Consider the following 22,223-nt stretch of genomic DNA (forward strand, 5'->3'; position numbering starts at 1 on the left):
GGAAGAGCCCTGGGAAGTTAATCAGACTGCCAGGAATGTGGAATTTGCTGATGAATGGACATTTGGCTGAGCATAGTAAATTCTCAGCTAATTGAAAGCAGATAACAAGAGTAATGCATCCACCTTGAAAAACATCACACTCCTAATAAATAATTGGAAATGGCAATTTTTTGACATATGAACTGAGGGGGAAAAGTCTTAAATAAATTCTGGACTAATTCCTGTCACATATATTATATTGTATTTAGCAGTTGTGCTATATGAGAAGATTAAAAGCTATAAATCTCCTTGTAACACCATCTACAGCAGTGTTTTAAATCCAGAATAAATAGGAGCGGGGTTCTTAGAATGCCTCACAGAATATTGGCTTGCATGGTTTTAGTGTTGTGTGTGAAGAGGAGAAGGTGTTAGTTCCCTCCCTCTGAGCTCACAGTCAGAGGAAACAGATACTTGAAGAGATCCAGTGGGTCATTACAGTCACCTTCCTGCTGTCACAAAGCGCATCTTCTATAATGTCCTTGCTAACTCCAGTGCAATCTGTGAATCGAAAAAGCATGGGCATCGCCTGGGAACTTGTTAGAAATGCAGAATTTGGGGCCTCATCCCAGACCAGCTGCATCAAAATCTGCATTTTAACAGGATCCCAAGAGGATAACCTTTAAGAAGTGTTGCTCTTGTGTTAAATCTACGACAATTCTGGATAACTTGAGTGAAAGTAGAGCCAACTGGATTCCTCCAGGATTGCTTTCATCCCAGGTTCTAGAACAAGCCTAATACTCAGGCTATGTACTCAGAAAGACCTTCATTTTCTTCTTGCCTTGTCCTAGGATCTAGTCTCTACCTCCTGCATAAGCCTGGCACTGACACTGATTTCCAGAAGCTAGGGCCTTGTCCTGTCCCCTCACTCCTACACCCAATTTCAATCTCTCTCTGAATTTCTAAGCTGCAGCCCTTTTCCTCTCAAGTGGGGATCCCTAGCCAGGCCCCTCCTTGGTATCCTAGGACTGTCACCCTGCCCTAGGCTATCTCAGGTCTGTGCACCTATGGGTTCATGCCTATTACCAGTTTGCATCTACATGGCCAGCGAAGTCAGGGGATTATAATGGTAGAAGTCCCATCTCTTCCTGCTCTGGAATCCTCTTGGATTTGTGGATGATGCAGACATTAATTTCTAAAGTCAGTTACTTTTAAGAAAAATGTTTTATCCATCATTTGTTGAATACCTACTGTGCGTTTGGGTTCTCTACTAGACACTTTGCCTGATATTATATCATTTATTCCTCACAATAGCCCAACAAGATGTGTTTTTAAAATTGTTATTGAGATATATTGTCCAGTAAAATGCACAGATCTTTTTTATCTTTTATTTCTACAGACTTCATTTTGACTCATTGTACACAAATGGGATACAACTTTTCATTTCTATGGTTGTGCACAATGTAGATTCACACCATTCGTGTAATCATACATGTACATAGGGTAATACTGTCAGTCTCAGTCCATTATCTTTTCTCCCTCCACCCCTCCCACCCCATTTCCTTCTACACAATCCAAAGTGCCTCCATTCTTCTCTTATCCTGCCTGTCACCCCTGATTATGTATCATTATCCATTTATCAGAGAAAACATTCAGGCTTTGTTTTTCTGGGATTGGCTTATTTTACTTAGCATGATATTCTCCAGCTCCATCCATTTACCAACAAATGCCATAATTTTATTCTTCTTTATGACTGAGTAGTACTTCATTGTGTATACATACCAGTTTCTTTATCCATTTATCAATTGAAGGGCATCTTGGTTGGTTCCACAATCTAGTTATTGTGGATTGAACAGCTATAAACAGTGATGTGGCTGCTTTACTGTAGTATGCTGATTTTAAGTTCTTTGGATATGGGCCAAAGAGTGGGATAGCTGGGTCAAATGGTGATTCCATTCCAAGCTTTCTGAGGAATCTCCATACTGCTTTCCAGAGTGGCTGCACTAATTTGCAACTCCACCAGCAATGTATGAGTGTGCCTTTTCCCCCACATCCATGCCAACACTTATTATCGCTTGTATTCTTGATAATAGCCATTCTAATTGGAGTTAGATGAAATCTTAGGGTGGTTTTAATTTGCATTTCTCTAATTGCTAGAGATGATAAGCACTTTTCCATATATTTGTTGATTGCCTGTATATATTCTTCTGTGAAGTGTCTGCCCAGTTCCTTAGCCCATTTATTGATTGGGTTCTTTGTACTTTTGTTGTAAGGTTTTCTAAGTTCTTTATAAAATTTGGAGATTAGTGCTCTATCTGAAGATGCACAGAGCTTAAGTATACAGTTAGATGAATTTTGATACACGTATACACTTGTGTAACCCTGACCCCCGTAGACCTCGTAGATTCATTTTGATTGGTCTGGAAGTACGTATAAATGGAATCTTAATGGGATACTCTTTTTTTTCTGGCTTCTTTCAATTAACATGAGGACTGTGAGAGGCATCCGTGTTGTGTGTGCCAGGAGTTCCTAGTGAGATATTTTAATCTCCTTATTACCTGTGAGTAAATGGAGGGTTGGAAAGATTGACTGACTTAACCTGTCATATGAGAAGGGTTCATGTTAGAATCTAGGTCAGTTTGACTTAAGAGCTTTCTAAACTCCTTAAAGTTGCATCACACCAAGTATTTTAGATGATATTTCTCTGAATGACCCTTATTTATTGTTCTTCACATTTGGAGTTTCTTTTCAATTCTCACTGCTAGCTGCTCTGTCCTGGCTCTTGATAATGAGTTTGTCTTCAACTTGGGATGGGTCTGTGTTGTCCAGAGTTGAGTGGGACCTTCAAAGGTGATTTCATCAGGAGCTTCTTGGCAGGAAGTGTCCTAAGGTGACCACCTAAGTATAGTCTTGGACAGAGCTAAGATGGAGCCCAGAGTCCCTCAGACATAGAAACTTCCCACTTATGGTCAGATTAGGAGATGTTATGGTTAATTATGGGTCAGTTTCATTGGATCATGTGTGCCCAAATATTGGCTAAACATAATTTCTGTGTGTGTCTGTGTTATGATTCGTATCTTAAATATCCCCAAAAGCTCATGTACTGAAGGCTTGGTCCTCAACTGATGGTACTATTGGGAGGTGGTAGAAATTGTGGGAGGCAGGACTAGTTGGAGGAAGTAGGTCATTGGGGGCATGCCCTTGAAGGGAATATCTTGTTCCTTGCCCCTATTTTCTCTCTCTATGTCTCTTTGTTTCTCTGTCTCTATCTATGCCTCTATCTCTCTCTGCTGCCTGGCTGCACTTTACACCACCAAACACTCCCCACTGTGATGTTCTGCCTCACCACAGGCCCAGAAACACTGGAGCCATGTGACCACAGACTGAAACATTTGACACTGAGCCAAAATAAATCTTCCCTTCTGTAAATTATTTTCTCAGGTAATTTGTCACAGCAATGGAAAGCTGAGTAACATTGTCTGTACAGATATTGCTAGATGAGATTAGCATTTGAGTTGGTAGAGAGTAAAGCAGATGGTCCTCTTCATTCTGGGTGGGCATCATACAATTTGCTGAAGACCTGAATAGAACAAAAAGGCAGAGAAAGGAAGAATTTGCTAGAAAAAGCTAGAATATCAGTCTTCTGGGACTTATACTGTCAGCCCTCAGGCCTTTGAACTCATACTGGGACTGCACCACTGGCTGTCCTGGGTCTCCATCTCTGTCTGTCTGTCTGTCTGTCTGTCTCTCTCTCTCTCTCTGTTTTTCTCTATATATCTATATCTATCTCCTACTGGTTCTGTTTCTCTGGAAAACTCCAACATAGGAGACATTTTAATATCCCACTAATAATGCCCTAATCATTTCATTAATATGAAGAGAGAGAGAGAGAGAGAGAGAGAGAGAGAGAGAGAGCCTTTACCTGTCAGAAGGGAAGAGAATCACAATGCTCATACCATGACTCTCACTGAGTTTACAGGCTGATCAAATCAAAATGTCTTTCCTGAATAAAATCTGGAAGTAACTGAAAAAAAAATGCTAAATGATTTATAAACTGCAAAATATTATATAAAACTAAACTGTTGTTGCAGTTCCTTACCTTTAGGTTCTGGGTTGCTTCAAAGTAAAACTTCGAGGGTTTTCAAGATGGTGACTAGAGGGTGGCTGCATTTCATGTTGCTCCAGGACTCAGAATTCAAAAGAGGAGATATTGAGAGACTTGGGACCAACTCAAAGCAGCCAGGTGAGTCTCTCCCGTTGGGGAGGCGTCCCAGATGGGACGGTAGTCCCGGAACACAGGGAACATTGTGAAGTAGAGCTGCTGGCAAGACGCCCCTCCCCCCGCTGGAGCAGTGAACTCGGACAACTGGGAGCGTCGGAGAGGAGGCCACTCAGCACAGCGCTGGGACTCAGAGCAACCACTGGGGCTCCGGACGGCGGCCCAGAGGAGGGGCTGCGAGGAAAGCTGTTTGGACTCAGAGCGACCACCCATGACACCGGGACCTACCCAGAGGAGGAGGAGGAGTGCGGCGGGTTACTTGGACTTGGAGTGACTGCACCAGAGCTACAGGCGGTTGCCAGAGGAGGAGCTGCGCGGAGAGCTGTTTGGACTCAGAGAGACCACTTCTGAACACTGGGAGGGGGGGGCTGCCTGGAGGAGGAGGAGGAGGAGGAGTGCGGGGGGTCGCTTGGACTCAGAGTGACTACCCAGGGCTATGGGCAGTCGGCGGGAGGAGGAGGTGCGCAGTGAGTTTCTTGGACTCCTAGTGACCGCACCGGAACACCGGGCGGCTATCCAGAGGAAGAGGCGTGCGGCTGGTCGCTGGGACTCAGAGCGACAGTACGGGGCTCCAGGTGGCTGCTCAGAGGAGGGGCCGCATAGCCAGGCGATTAGGTGCAGAGCAGGGTCCCAGGACCTAGGAGGCTTCTTGGTGGAAGAGCCACACAGAGACACGCTTAGGGGTGGAGCGAAGGTTCCAGGACTGCAGGTAGATTCTCTGAGGAGAGGCAGACTAAAGAGACTCGTCTGCGAAGGGTGAGGCTCCCAGGCCCAGGAGGTAGGTCCGGATCCCTGGGAACATTGCAGAAGAAGGCAGCCCAGCCCAGGCGGTAGCTGTGGATTGAGGGGAACCTCTAGGAGGGGAACTGACCAGCGAGACTTCCCCACTGGGTGAGTCTTCCCTGCCGGGTGAGGTTTTCCCACAAGGACGGTAAAACCAGAGACTCAGGCCCAACAGGCCTTACCTCAGCCCGCAGCCTAGTTCCCCTTTGGATGACCATTGGTCAACAAGTGGAGGCACCTCTGCCCACTAGCAGGGAATATACCCCACCTGAAGGTCACCAATCCTAGAGAGGCAGATTCCTTGTGGAGCACCGCATTATCAACTTCCTCCAAGATTTCAGCCTACTGAAGGCTAAGAGGGGATATATAGAAATCTTCAGGGACATTATGAGACAATAGAGGAAATCTGCAATATCTCAGCGGTCCACTGATACCTGAACAATATGAGAAAACAAGGGAAGAAAATGCCCCAAACAAATCTAGATGTTACATCAATAAAACCCAATGACAGCATGGCAGAAGAAATGACAGAAAAGGAGTTCAGAATGTACATAATTAAAATGATCAGAGAAGCAAATGATGAGATGAAAGAGCAAATGCAGGCATTGAATGATCGCACCAATCGACAGTTAAAAGAGCAAATACAGGAAGCAAAAGATCATTTCAATAAAGAGTTAGAGATATTGAAAAAAAAAACACAAACAGAAATCCTTGAAATGAAGGAAACAATAAACCAAATTAAGAACTCCATAGAAAGCATATCCAATAGGATAGAACACCTGGAAGACAGAACCTCAGACATTGAAGACAAAATATTTAACCTTGAAAACAAAGTTGAACAAACAGAGAAGATGGTAAGAAATCATGAACAGAATCTCTAAGAACTATGGGATATCATGAAAAGGCCAAATTTAGAGAATTATTGGGATTGAGGAAGGCATAGAGAAACAAACGAAAGGAATGAACAATCTATTCAATGAAATACTATCAGAAAATTTCTGAAATCTGAAGAATGAAATGGAAAATCAAGTTCAAGAGGCATATAGGACTCCAAATACACAAAATTACAACAGACCCACACCAAGTCACATTATAATGAAAATACCTAACATACAAAATAAAGACAGAATTTTAAAGGCTGTGAGAGAAAAGAACCAAATTACATTCAGGGGAAACCTATACGGATATCAGCAGATATTTCAATCCAGACCCTAAAAGCTAGAAGGGCCTGGAACAACATTTTTCAAGCTCTGAAAGAAAATGGATGCCAACCAAGAATCTTATACCCAGCAAAACTTACCTTCAAATATGACGATGAAATAAAATCCTTCCATGATAAACAAAAGCTAAAAGAATTTACAAAGAGAAAGAGAGCATTACAGAACATTTCAGCAAAATATTCCATGAGGAAGAGATGAAAAACAAAGAAGCAAATCAGCAAAGGGAGGAATTATCCTAAAGGAATTGTCAAATAAAGGAGGAACCAAGTCGTGTCAAATAAAATAATTAAATAAATAAATAAAATTTAAAAATGAATCAAATGACTGGGAATACAAATCATATCTCAATAATAACCCTGAATGTTAATGGCCTGAATTCATCAATCAAAAGACATAGACTGGCAGATTGGATTAAAAAGAAAGATCCAACAATATGTTGCCTGCAAGAGACTCACCTTATAGAAAAAGATACACATAGACTAAAGGTGAAAGGATGGGGAAAAACATACCATGCACATGGACTCAGCAAAAAAGCTGGAGTATCCATCTTCATTTCAGATAATGTGGACTTCAAGCCAAAGTTAGTCAGAAGGGATAAAGAAGGACACTTCATACTGCTTAAGGGAAGCATAAATCAGCAAGATGTAACAATCATAAACATCTATGCCCCAAACAGTGGCTCATCCATGTATGTCAAACAAATCCTTCTCAATTTCAGAAACCAAATAGACCATAACACAATAATACTAGGTGATTTTAACATGCCTCTCTCACCACTGGACAGATCTTCCCAACAAAAATTGAATAAGGAAACCATAGATCTCAATAACACAATCAATAATTTAGACTTAACGAACATTTATAGAATATACCATCCAACCAAGAGAGAGTACACTTTCTTCTCAGCAGCACATGGATCCTTCTCTAAAATAGACCATATATTATGCCACAAAGCTAATGTTAGCAAATACAAGAAGATAGAGACACTACCTTGTATTCTATTAGATCATAATGGATTGAAGTTAGAAATAAATGAAAGAGTAAAAAACAGAAACTACTCCAACACCTGGAGATGAAACAATATGCTCTTATATGATGAATGGATAACAAAAGATATTAGGAAGGAAATTAAAAAATTCTTAGACGTAAATGAGAACAAAGAAATATCATATCAAAATCTCTGGGACACTATGAAAGCAGTACTTAGAGGGAAATTTATTTCATGGAGCGCATTTAATAACAAAAGTAAAACTCAACAAATAAACGACCTAACACTACAGCTCAAAGCCCTAGAAAAAGAAGAACGACCAGCACCAAGTGTAGTAGAAGACAGGAAATAGTTAAACTCAGAGCTGAAAGCAATGAAATTGAAACAAAAGAAACAATACAAAAAATTGACAAAATAAATAGTTGATTATTTGAAAAAATAAACAAAATTGATAAACCTTTAGCCACACTAACAAAGAGAAGATGAGAGAAAACCTAAATCACTAAAATTCGAAATGAACAAGGAAATATCACAACAGACACTATTGAAATACAAAACATAATTAGAAGCTATTTTGAAAATCTATACTCTAACAAAATAGAAAATTTCGAAGACATCAACAGGTTTCTAGAGACATATGAATTGCCTAAACTGAACGAGGAGGACATACACAATTTAAATAGACCAATTTCAAGTACTGAAATAGAAGAAGTCATCAAAAGCCTACCAACAAAGAAAAGTCCGGGACCAGATGGGTTCTCAGCCGAGTTCTACAAAACTTTAAAGAAGAGCTCATTCCAATACTTCTCAAAGTATTCCATAAAATAGAAGAGGAGGGAACCCTCCCAAACTCATTCTATGAAGCCAATATCATACTGATACCTAAACCAGACAGACATCGAGGAAAGAAAATTTCAGACCAATATCCTTAATGAACATCGACGCAAAAATTCTCAACAAAATTTTAGAAAATCGCATAGAAAAACATTTTAAGAACATAGTGCACCATGATCAAGTGGGTTTCATCCCAGGGATGCAAGGTTGGTTCAACATCAGGAAATCAATAAATGTCATTCACCATATCAATAGACTTAAAGTCAAGAATCACATGATTATTTCAATAGATGCAGAAAAAGCATTTGATAAAATACAGCACCCCTTCATGCTCAAAACACTAGAAAAAATAGGGATAGTGGGAACATTCCTTAACACTGCAAAGGCCATCTACTCTAAGTCCATGGCTAATATCATTCTAAATGGTGAAAAACTGAAAGCATTCCCCCTAAAAACTGGAACAAGGCAGGGATGCCCTCTTTCATCACTTCTATTCAATATCGTCCTTGAAACTCTAGCCAGAGCAATTAGACAGACCAAAGAAATTAACGGGATACGAATAGGAAAAGAAGAACTCAAACTATCCCTATTTGCTGATGATATGATTATATACTTAGAGGAACCAGGAAATTCCACCAGAAAACTCTTAGAACACATAAGTGAATTCAGTAAAATAGCGGGATATAAGGTCAATGCACATAAATCGAATGCATTTTTATATATAAGTGATGAATCTTTGGAAAGAATAATTAGGAAAACTACCCCATTCACAATAACCTCGAATAAGATAAAATACTTGGGAATCAATCTCACAAAAGATGTGAAAGACCTCTACAATGAGAACTACAGAACACTAAAGAAAGAAATTAAAGAACACCTTAGAAGATGGAAAGATCTCCCATGTTCTTGGATAGGAAGAATTAATATTGTCAAAATGGCCATATTACCTAAGGTCCTATATAGATTTAATGCAATTCCAATTAAAATCCGAATGACGTACCTCACAGAAATAGAGCAAGCAATTATGAAATTTATCTGGAAGAATAAGAAACCCAGAATAGCTAAAGCAATCCTTAGCAGAAAGAGTGAAGCATGGGGTATCACAATACCAGATCTTCAACTCTTTTACAAAGCAATAGTAACAAAAATGGCATGGTATTGGTACCAAACTAGACAGGTAGATCAATGGTACAGAATAGAGGACACGGACACAAACCCAAATAAATACAATTTTCTCATACTAGACAAAGGGGCCAAAAATATGCAATGGAGAAAAGATAGCCTCTTCAACAAATGGTGCTGGGAGAATTGGAAATCCATATGCAACAGAAAGAAAGTAAACCCCTATCTCTCACCATGCAGGAAACTAAATTCAAAATGGATTAAGGACCTCGGAATCAGACCAGAGACCCTGCAGATTATAAAAGAAAAAGTAGATCCAGATCTTCAACATGTCGGCTTAGGAGCAGACTTCCTCAACAGGACTCCCATAGCACAAGAAATAAAAGCAAGAATCAACAACTGGGATAGATTCAAACTAAAAAGGTTTCTCTCAGCAAAGGAAACTATCAGCAATGCGAAGAAAGAGCCTACAGAGTGGGAGAAAATCTTTGCCAATCATACTTCAGATAGAGCACTAATCTCCAGAATCTATAAAGATATAAAAAAAACTCTACACCAAGAATGCAAATAATCCAATCGACAAATGGGCTAAGGAAATGAATAGACACTTCACAGAAGAAGATCTACAAGCAATCAACAAACATATGGAAAAATGTTCAACATCTCTAGTAATAAGAGAAATGCAAATCAAAACCACCCTAAGATTCCATCTCACCCCAATTAGAATGGTGATTATCAAGAATACATGCAACAACAGTTGTTGGTAAGGATGTGGGAAGAAAGGTACACTCATACATTGCTGGTGGGGCTGCAAATTAGTGCAGCCACTCTGGAAAGCAGTATGGAGATTCCTCAGAAAGCTTGGAATGGAACCACCATTTGACCCAGCTATCCCACTCCTTGGCCTATACCCAAAGGACTTAAAATCAGCATACTACAGAGATACGGCCACATCAATGTTCATAGCTGCTCAATTCACAATAGCCAGATTGTGGAACCAACCTAGATGTCTTTCAATTGATGAATGGATAAAGAAACTGTGGTATATATATATATATATATATATATATATATATATATATATATATACACACAATGGAATATTACTCAGCCATAAAGAATAATAAAATTATGGCATTTGCAGGCAAATGGATGAAATTGGAGAATATCCCGCTAAGTGAGATAAGCAAATCTCAAAAAGCCAAAGGACAAATGATCTCGCTAATAAATGGATGATGACACATAATGGGGGGTGGGAAGGGTTAGTATTAGGGTTAGAGTTAGGGTTAGGGAGGGGGGCAAGAATGAGGAAGGAAGAACTGTATAGAGGGAAAAGAGGGGTTGGAGGGGTGGGGGGAAGGGGAAAAATAACAGAATGAATCAAACAACATTACCCTATGTAAATTTATGATTACACAAATGGTATGCCTTTATGCCATGTACAAACAGAGAAACAACATGTATCCCATTTGTTTACAATAAAAAAAAATTCATCACGGCAAAAAAAAAAAAAAAAACCCAAATTAAAACTTCAACTCAAAGGATAAATTTCCAATCCTACATCTAGAAAGAACAATTTGACTACAATGCTGGTGCTATGTGATTTCTTTTTTTCCCCTCTTGGGACTTCCTCTTGTGAATATCAATATATGCTTATTTTATTACTTTTAATTTCTACAAAAATTTCCACCCAAGATAACCTAGCCAACTGGTTTGTTTCAGTTTTCCATTTAATGTGGAATAGAAATGTAGAATAATTAAAATAATAATGAGTTATGCAAAAGAGATGCTTTCCCACACCATTCCAGAATGAGAAAAGAATAGGAAAAATCTGGGATTTGGGTTGGGTAGAAGAAAAACTTTCCTGACAGGAATAATTATTTCTTTAGAATGAATTACTATTAGGAGCATGTTTGGCAACTTTATTTTCAATTCACAATAGTTAATCACCTCCAATGAGATTGAACTTGTAATCTCCTTAGAAACAATTATTAAAGTATTCGTATTTTTCTTATTGTCAATTGTATAATTCCTAGTTTCTTTCATAGATTTTATACAGTATTTCCTCATCCCTGTAGTTTTTCATGTGGTCTTTCTGAATTTTTCAGTGGTAGAATTACCATGAAATCATTCTTTTAGACCTCATATACAATATTTGTGTATAATATGGTCTCTCATGGACCTTGATTAAATGACAAATCTACTTAGCTAACATGTTTGGGAGTTAAGTCTGCAGGTGTCTTAGTCGTGTAAAGGCATGACTGCCTTGAGTTTTATTGTATTGAATTTACTTTGGTTTGAATCTGAGCAATTATATTTGCTGATCTCCTTTCTCTTGGTTTCTGGCTATTTCCCTAGTTTTATTAGGAGATTTGGATACTGTAGTCCCCAGATGGTAACTTCTTTCCTTTTTTCTCTCATGCCCAGAATGTTGTATTATGTAAACATGTTAAGCAGATTTAATATTCTGTCCCCCAGGTCACTTCATACTCCTTTGTCATTAGTGGTAGAGTATAGCTGTTCAGAGTACTGTGTTTCTTTGTTGAGTGTTGGACAAGCTACCTGGTAGCTTTTGATGGACAATTTAGATGAAGGTGCTCTATAAATGTCAGAGTCTTGTGCTGTTTCCAGACTGTCATGAGCAGAGTAATATGAAAGTTTGGATGGACAGACCTACACTTTAAAATCAAACTGTGCCACTTACTAGATAAAGCACCTTGGTCAAGTTACTTTGTTTCTGTAAGCCTCAGTTTCCTCATCAATGAAATGGAGACAATAATGGCAACTTCACAAAGTGTTAGGATTAATGGAGTTTGTAAAGTACTTGGAATACCCAATAGACCACTGTTTGGTGATCATTGCACTCCTAATGCATCTCTGGATATGATTTTTAAGTTTGTGCCCTTTCCAAAATCTGTGTGGTTTGAAGCACATGGATTTTTACAGTATACTGCTGAATCTGTTCTTTTTTTCCCCATTTTTTAATTAAAAATCATAAATTTACATAGGGCAATGTTGTTTGATTCATTCTGTTATTTTTTCCCTTCCCCCCACCACTCCCACCCCTCTTTTCCCTCTATACAGTCCTACCTTCCTCCATTCTTACCACCCTTCTTATCCCTAACCCTAAACCTAACCCTAACCCTAACACTAACCCCTCCTACCCCCCCTTATATGTCCTCATCCGCTTATCAGTGAGATCATTTGTCCTTTAGTTTTTTGAGATTGGCTTATCTCACTTAGCATGATATCCTCCAATTTCATCCATTTGCCTGCAAATGCCATAATTTTGTCATTCTTCATGGCGGAGTAATATCCCATTGTATATATGTGCCACAGTTTCTTTATCCATTCATAAACTGAAGGGCATCTAGGTTGGTTCCACAATCTGGCTATTGTGAATTGAGCAGCTATGAACATTGATGTGGCTGTATCTCTGTAGTATACTGATTTTAAGTCCTTTGGGTATAGGTCAAGGAGTGGGATAGCTGGGTCAAATGGTGGTTCCATTCCAAGCTTTCTGAGGAATCTCCATACTGCTTTCCAGAGTGGCTGCACTAATTTTCAACCCCACCAGCTATGTATGAGTGTACCTTTTTCCCCACATCCTCGCCAACACCTATTGTAGCTCGTGTTCTTGATAATCGCCATTCTAATTGGGGTGAGATGAAATCTTAGGGTAGTTTTGATTTGCATTTCTCTTATTACTAGAGATGTTGAACATTTTTTCATGTATCTGTTGATTGCTTGTACATCGTCTTCTGTGAAGTGTCTGTTCAATTCCTTAGCCCATTTGTTGATTGGATTATTTGTATTCTTGGTGTAGAGTTTTTTTATTTCTTTATAGATTCGGGATATTAGCGCTCTATCTGAAGTATGATTGGCAAAGATATTCTCCCACTCTGTAGGCTCTCTCTTCACATTACTGATCGTTTCCTTTGCTGAGCGAAAGCTTTTTAGTTTGAATCTATCCAAGTTGTTGATTCTAGCTTTTATTTCTTGGGCTATGGGAGTCCTGTTAAGGAAGTCTGATCCTAAGCCAACAAGTTGAAGGTTTGGACCTACTTTTTCTTCTATAAGATGCCGGGTCTCTGGTCTGATTCCGAGGTCCTTGATCCACTTTGAGTTGAATTTTGTGCAGGGTGAGAGGGGTTTAATTTCATTCTGTTGCATATGGTTTTCCAGTTTTCCCAGCACCATTTGTTGAAGAGGCTATCTTTTCTCCATTGCATATTTTTGGCCCCTTTGTCTAGTATGAGAAAATTGTATTTGTTTGGGTTTGTGTCCGTGTCCTCTATTCTGTACCATTGATCTACCTATTTTGGTACCAATACCATGCCGTTTATGTTACTATTGCTTTGTAATAGAGTTGAAGATCTGGTATTGTGATGCCCCCTGCTTCGCTCTTTCTACTGAGGATTGCTTTAGCTATTCTGGGTTTCTTATTCTTCCAGATGAATTTCATTATTGCTTACTCTATTTCTTTAAGGTACATCATTGGGATTTTAATTGGAATTGCATTGAATCTATATAGCACTTTTGTTAGTATGGCCATTTTGACAATATTAATTCTTCCTATCCATGAACATGGGAGATCTTTCCATCTTCTAAGGTTTTCTTTAATTCTTTCTTTAGTGTTCTGTAGCTCTCATTGTAGAGGTCTTTCACATCTTCTGTGAGATTGATTCCCAAGTATTTTATTTTTTTGATGTTATTGTGAATGGGGTAGTTTTCCTAATTTCTCTTTCTGAAGACTCATCACTTTTGTATAAAAATGCATTGGATTTATGAGCATTGATTTTGTAACCTGCTACTTTACTGAATTCACTTATGAGTTCTAAGACTTTTCTGGTGGAATTTCCAGGTTCCTCTAAATATATAATCATGTTATCAGTGAACAGGGATTGTTTGAGTTCCTCTTTTCCAATTTGTATCCCTTTAATTTCTTTGGTTTGTCTAATTGCTCTGGCTAGAGTCTCAAGAACGATGTTGAATAGAAGTGGTGAAAGAGGGCATCCCTGCCTTGTTCCAGTTTTTAGGGGGAATGCTTTCAGTTTTTCACCATTTAGAATGATATTGGCCATGGGCTTAGCGTAGATGGCCTTTACAATGTTAAGGAATGATCCCACTATCCCTATTTTTTCTAGTGTTTTGAGCATGAAGGGGTGTTGTATTTTATCAAATGCTTTTTCTGCATCTATTGAAATAATCATGTGATTCTTAACTTTTAGTCTGTTGATATGGTGAATGACATTTATTGATTTCTGGATGTTGAAGCAACCTTGCATCCCTGGGATAAAACCCACTTGATCGTGGTGCACTATCTTTTTAATATATTTTTTGGATGCGATTTGCTAAAACTTTGTTGAGAATTTTTGCGTCGATGTTCCTTAAGGATATTGGTCTGAAATTTTCTTTCCTCGATGTGTCTCTGTCTGGTTTAGGTATCAGTGTGATATTGGCTTCATAGAATGAGTTTGGGCGGGTTCCCTCCTCTTCTATTTTATGGAATACTTTGAGAAGTATTGGAATGCGCTCTTCTTTAAAGGTTTTGTAGAACTCGGCTGAGAACCCATCTGGTCCCGGACTTTTCTTTGTTGGTAGGCTTTTGATGACCTCTTCTATTTCATTGCTTGAAATTGATTTATTTAAGTTGTGTATGTCCTCCTGGTTCAGTTTAGGTAATTCATATGTCTCTAGAAACTTGTTGATGTCTTTGAGGTTTTCTGTTTTGTTGGAGTATAGATTTTCAAAATAGCTTCCAATTATGTTTTGTATTTCACTTGTGTCTGTTGTGATATTTCCTTGTTCATTCCGAATTTTAGTAATTTGAGTTTTCTCCCTCTTTCTCTTTGTTAGTGTGGCTAAGGGTTTATCAATTTTGTTTATTTTTTCAAAGAACGAACTATTTATTTTGTTAATTTTTCTGATTGTTTCTTTTGTTTCAATTTCTTTGATTTCAGCTCTGATTTTAACTATTTCCTGTCTTCTACTACTTTTGGTGTTGGTCTGCTCTTCTTTTTCTAGGGCTTTGAGCTGTAGTGTTAAGTCGTTCATTTGTTGATTTCTACTTCTTTTGTTGAATGCGCCCCATGAAATAAATCTTCCTCTCAGTACTGCTTTCATAGTGTCCCAGAGATTTTGATATGATGTGTCTTTGTTCTCGTTTACTTCTAAGAATCTTTTAATTTCCCTCCTGATGTCTTCTGTTATCCATTCATCGTATAATAGTGTATTATTTAATCTCCAAGTATGAGAGAAGTTTCTGTTTCTTATTCTGTCATTTATTTCTAATTTCAGTCCATTATGATCTGATAGAGTACGAGGTATTATCTTATCTTCTTGTATTTGCTAACAGTAGCTTTGTGGCATAAAACATGGTCTATTTTAGAGAAGGGTCCATGTGCTGCTGAGAAGAAAGTGTATTCATTCTTTGTTGGATGGTATATTCTATATAAGTTGGTTAAGTCTAAATTGTTGATTGTGTTATTGAGATCTATGGTTTCTTTATTCAATTTTTGTTTGGACAATCTATCCAGCGGTGTACAAGGTGTGTTAAAAATCACCTAGTATTATTGTGTTGTGGTCTATTTGATATCTGGAATTGACAAGGATTTGTTTGACGTACATGGATGAGCCAATGTTCGGGGCATAGATGTTTATGATTGTTATGTCTTTCTGATTTATGCTTCCCTTAAGCAGTATGTAATGTCCTTCTTTATCCCTTCTGACTAGTTTTGGCTTGAAGTCCACATTATCTGAAATGAGGATGGATACTCCAGCTTTTTTGCTGTGTCCGTGTGCATGGTATGTTTTTTCCCATCCTTTCACCTTTAGTCTATGGGTATCTCTTTCTGTGAGATGAGTCTCTTGCAGGCAGCATATTGTTGGATTTTTCTTTTTAATCTAATCTGCCAGTCTATGTCTTTTGATTGATGAGTTCAGGCCATTAACATTCACGGTTATTATTGTGATATGATTTATATTCCTAGTCATTGGACTCATTTTTGTTTTTTGACATGATTTGGTTTCTCCTTTATTTGGCTATTCCTTTAGGCTAGTTCCTCCCGTTGCTGATTCACATCGTTGTTTTTCATCTCTTCCTCATGGAATATTTTGCTGAGAATGTTCTGTAATGCCGGCTTTCTTTTTGTAAATTCCTTTAGCTTTTGTTTATCATGGAAGGATCTTATCTTATCGTGAAATCTGAACGTAAGTTTTGCTGGGTATAAAATTCTTGATTGGCATTCATTTTCTTTCAGGGCTTGGTAAATGTTGTTCCAGGCCCTTCTAGCTTTTAGTGTCTGGATTGAAAAATCAGCTGATATTCTTATTGTTTTCCCCCTGAATGTAATCTGATTCTTTTCTCTTGCGGCCTTTAAAATTCTGTCTTTATTTTGTATGTTAGGTATTTTCATAACAATGTGCCTTGGTTTAGGTCTGTTGTAATTTTGTATATTTGGAGTCCTATAAGCCTCTTGTACTTGGATTTCCATTTCGTTCTTCAGATTTGGGAAATTTTCTGATATTATTTCATTGAACAGATTGTTCATTCCTTGGTTTGTTTCTCTAAGCCTTCCTCAATCCCAATAATTCTTAAATTTGGCCTCTTCATGATATCCCATAATTCTTGTAGATTCTGTTCATGATTTCTTACCATCTTTTCTGTTTGGTCAACTTTGTTTTCAAGATTAAATATTTTGTCTTCAATATCTGAGGTTCTGTCTTCCATGTGTTCCATCCTATTGGTTATGCTTTCTATGGAGTTTTTAACTTGGTTTATTGTTTCCTTCATTTCAAAGATTTCTGTTTATTTTTTTTCAGTATCTCTATCTCTTTATTGACATGCTCTTTTGCTTCCTGTATTTGCTCTTTTAACTGTTGATTGGTGCGATCATTTAATGCCTGCATTTGTTCTTTCATCTCCTCGTTTGCTTCCCTGATTGTTTTAATTATGTACATTCTGAACTCCCTTTCTGACATTTCTTCTGCTGTGCTGTCATTGCGTTTTATTGATATAGTACCTAGGTTTGTTTCGGACATTTTCTTCCCTTGTTTTCTCATATTGGTCAGATGTCAGTGGGATTCTGTGATATTGTAGGTATCCTCTATTGACTTATAGTGTCCCTGTAGATTTTCAGTGTATCACCTACCAGCCTTCAGTAGCCTGAAGTCTTGGATTAACTTGATAATGTAGTGCTTTCAAAGAACACTGCCCCTAGCCTGCTGCTGGTTCCAGGGAGAGAGACCTGGAGAGGTCTCTTGCTGCCCAGCCCTGGTTAGAGGCTGCTTGCAGGTCGGAGGTCTCCGCTGGCTTGTGGACTTGTGGCTGGATCTCCGTCGAAAGGCTCTCACTGGGCGGTCTGCCCCGAGAAGCTAGTCTAGAGAGGCGCTTCTCGCTGGGTGGGCCGGAGCTGGCATTGGGGCGGGCCGGAGCTGGCTGTGCTGCTTCTGTGGAGAAAGGCTCTCATTGGGGGGCCTGCTCTGCGAGGCTGGAGAATCTGTCCCTGTGGGAGGAGCCCACCGCCAGAGTGCACAGAGCTGCCTGGGGGAGACTCTATCTGCCCTGTCCTACTCTAATAAGCCGCTCAAATCTGGGCCTGCCGCCCAGCTGAGCTTCACTGGGTGGGGGAGACTCACCCCTTGGTTCTATTTTAGTCCGAGTTTCTCAAGGCCTCCCCTTCTTGAATCCTGGGTTCTGGGGCGACTGGAGATGCAGTCACCCTCTAGTCCACCATCTTGGATCGCCCCCTGAATCTGTTCTTTAAAAAAATCAAAGGCTCTTAAAAACCAAGAGTGTTTACAGACATATTATCTATGCAATGATTTTGGATAGAAATTTTTTTCAGTTAACTCTTTACAAAACTGTTACTTCCCTGCATCCATTTTTTTTCTTAGAATTTAATTTTGTCTTGCTCTAATTTTATTCCTGTGGTTAAAAAAAAAAAGAAAGAAAGAAAAAGAAAAGAAATAACATGTGTAGTTCTGTCATTTCCAGGGACATCCCATTACAATTTTTGTTATGTAATATTAACAAAGGTCCTTTTCTTATTCCCACACCTAACTTTTTAATTCCAGACATTTTTGTAAGTGGTGGGCCAGTCACTTTCCTATATGTCCTGCAGTGACATTCTATCTATTTTGGGCATGATCTGTTCTTGTTTTTAGTTCAGTGGGCACTCATTCATGGATAGTTTAATATACTGTAGGTTATTAATAAAGATGTTAAATAAAGGCTTATCCAACAATGATGCCTTCTCCCCACAATAGTGACTCTGTGAGAAAGCCATGGAATACTGAAAAAGGACACTGTGTTATCACAACAAACTATCCCCTTTCCATGAATTATAGAAATGGTGGGTCCAGTGAGTATTGAATATGTCACACATTTAGTCTTTAATTATCAATTTGTTCCAGAGCCCAAGGGAATGTTTGTATGCAACAAACTAAATTTGATTTGAATTTGAACTTGGAGGTTGTCCAATGGATTCAAACAGATTAAAAAGTCACGAACAAGGGGATGTTGGAATAAGAGACAGTGTCCTTCTTAAATTCACCCTTTCATGGCTTTCCAGTTTGTGAAAGAGACATCTTACAGAGTTGCTGAGAGTCACCTTCAGATGAGCACTATTTACCATCTTTATTAATGGCCCAGAGTAGATGCTTCCAACACAGAGATTAATGAATCTAGGCATTGAGCATCAATGGCTGGTGACATCATGAAGTGACAACTAAGTTATATTTTTTCCTGTTGAAAGAATATACCACCATTTATGAAGTAGTCTTATCAAAAAGAACAAACCCAAGTCTGATCTCTAGATCTCATGACCAAGTTATAAGAAATAAGACATCATGCAGATGCAATCAACACAATCCAGACCACAGGGAGTCTACAGAACAAAAAATTCTATTCTTTATAAATTGAAAAGAGAGAGAGAGAGAGACAGAGAGAGACAGAGAGGAAGGAAGAAAGAAAGAAGACAAGGAACCTACCAAATTTAAAAGATACAAAAGGCAAATTATTCAAGCAGAGTTTGTTGAGTTATTTAGATACGAGTTTAAACAAAAGAATAGTTAAAATTATGAGATAAATGGATAGTTGAGCAATGCTTAGATTTTGATTATGTTAAATTATTAATTTTTAAAGTATTACACAAGTATTATGTCATTTTTTGAAAAAGCATTTATCATTTGGAGATACAGAAAAAATATTTATAGAGAAGATGTTCTGATCACATCAGTCTGTGATTTGCAGCATAATAATATGCGAGAGGGAGAAATGACTGATGGTATGAATGAAAAAAGATTGGTAATTATTAAAGTGGGGTAATAGGGCTTATTGTACTCTTTACTCTTATATTTCTTTAAAGTTTTTCATGATAAAAAGGTAAACAAAGGCATTGTGAGAGCCTAAATCTCAAGAGAGAAAGCAAATCAAGAAATAGATGTGTAAGTATGAAATACTGTGATGGGCTACATATTTAAATTATGTTCAATATTCTATATGTGCTTAGACAAAGGTGAATTAACTCACTAGAGAGTTGTAAGACTTAAAAGATCTCACTCAAGATTCAGAAATTAATAAGCAACAGAGTCAAGCTCTGTTGAGTTCAATTTTTTCTGCCTTAAGATTTGCACTATTTAACCCCTGTGTTATATACATCTACTGTGTCCAGCTGAAAGAGAGACTAAGCATGAAACAAAACAAAACAAGCCCTCATTTGTTGATTGGTGTCTTTGCACCAGGCACTTAAACACACATTTTTTTTTGTTTTGATCCTAACTTGATGTAGGCATTATTATCCCTAGTGTGTACAGATGGTGAAACTGAGGCTGAGAAAAATAAAATTACTTGCTCAGAGTCACATAACCAGTAAGTAAAGGATCTTGGATATTCACCTAGTTCAGCCCGATGTCAAAACTTCCTGAAGCTACTCTCAGGAGAGTGGAAAGAGAAATACATATAAACAGTAAATAATAATTAGTGTGATAATGTCATAATTGATATTTGCATGATGTGCTGCTTTTAAAGGGTGGGGGACCAGCATACTAGGAATCTCCAAAGTTGTGTTTTAACATAGTCCTTGTAGGAAAAGCTTTTGGTTTTTCATATCACATTCCTGTGGCAGTTTCCACACACTTCGACAGAGTCCTACCCTAAGAATCAACCATTTTCCTCTGCTTTCTGGAACTTAGCACATACTGGAAGACCAGAAGCAAGTGTATGTGGAGGTAGAGTTAACACTTCCAGTGGTTGGGAATCAATAGCTTTCACATTTGGAATACATCAGGACACATTTGGTTATACATCAGGGTGTCCCTAATAGGACTGAGCCTTAGTGTCCTGCAGAAGTAACCAGCTCAATAATGCATGGGCTTTTCCTCCACATTCTTTCACCCTTGCTTCTAGGATTGCCTGTCCTATGAAATCCCTGCACCCAGATTCTTGACTCATCTCTGCTTCTGGTGGAACTTGGAATGCCTCAATAAAAAGAAAATCATAAGCCCACTTCAAATATTTGCATATTTATTTATTTATAAATTACATTCATGATTACTTCATTTTATATACTCTAAAACATACTCTAAGAATTCCTGAGAGGGTGAAATAGACATAAAATAAGCAATAATAACTTTTTTTAGATTTCTATTTTTAGTTTATTTGTTATAGTGCATATAAGGGATAGTATGATCATATTCAGTACTTATAAAACTTACAAAAGATAAATATGCATTTTTGAGGTTGCATACTCTAAATGTTTTACCAATGGGCTACACATTTAAAAAATGGGAATCACTTCTTAGACTGTCTGTGGTCATCCTATTTTTTAAAAATAGACTTTATATTTAGAGCAGTTTGGGGTTCACAGCAAAATTGAGTGGAAAGTACAAAATTCCCGCATATCACCTGCTTGCTCCTACATAGTTTCCCTACTATGCATGTCCTACACCAGAGAGATATGTTTGTAAATGATCAATGAACCCACATTGACACATCATTGTTATCTAAAGTCCACAGTTCACATTAGGGTTCACTGTGAGTGTTCTACATTCTACGGATCTAAACAGATGTACAGTTGCATGTATCCACAATTACTGTCTCATATGGAATATTTTCACTGCCCTCAAAAATCCTCTATGCTTCATTTATTCATCTCTCTTTCCATCTTAATACCTGGCAACCACTGATCGTTTTATTGTCCCCATAGTTTTTGTGTTTTCTAGAATGTCATATAGTTGGAATCATGTAGTATGTAGGCTTTTCACATGGACTACTTTCACTTAGTAATATGTACTTAAGGTTGTCTTTTTATGACTTGATAGATCATTTCATTTTAGCACTGAAAAATAATCCATGGTGTGAATGAACCACAGTTTATCCATTTACCCACTGAAGGAATCTTAGTTGCTTCCAATTATGAATAAGGCTGCTACAAAAATTTTTGTGAGGATATAAGTTTTCAACTTCTTTCGATAAATACCAAGGAGTGTGACTGCTGTATTATATGGTAAGAGTCTGTTTAGTTTTGTAAGAAACTTCCAGACTATCTTCCAAAGTGGACCTATCAGTTTTCATTCTCACCAGCAATTAATGAGAGTTTCTATTGCTCCACATTCTCTCTAGAACTTGGTATTGTGGTCAGTATTTTAGATTTTTGCTGTTCTAATAGTTGCACAATGGCATCTTATTATTGTTTTAATTTGCAATTCCCAAATGACATATGATGGTGAGCATCTTTTTGTATGTTCATTTGCCACCTGCTTATCTTTTTTAGTGAAATGTCTGTTCAGATCTTTTGTCCCTTATTTAATCAAGTTGTTCATTTTCTTATTGTTGAGTTTTAAGAGGTTTTTGTATATTTTGGATAATAGTTCTTTATCAGATATGTCATTTGAAAATATTTTTTTCCCAGCCTGTGTCTTGTTTTCTCATTCTCTTGACAATATCTTTTGTAGAGCCAAATCTTTTATTCTTTTAATTGTATTTATTCATTTATTTATTTGGGTACTAGTCATTGAA

The sequence above is a fragment of the Sciurus vulgaris genome (genome assembly GCF_902686455.1).
Source record: "Sciurus vulgaris genome assembly, chromosome: X".
NCBI classification, from domain to species: Eukaryota; Metazoa; Chordata; class Mammalia; order Rodentia; family Sciuridae; genus Sciurus; species Sciurus vulgaris.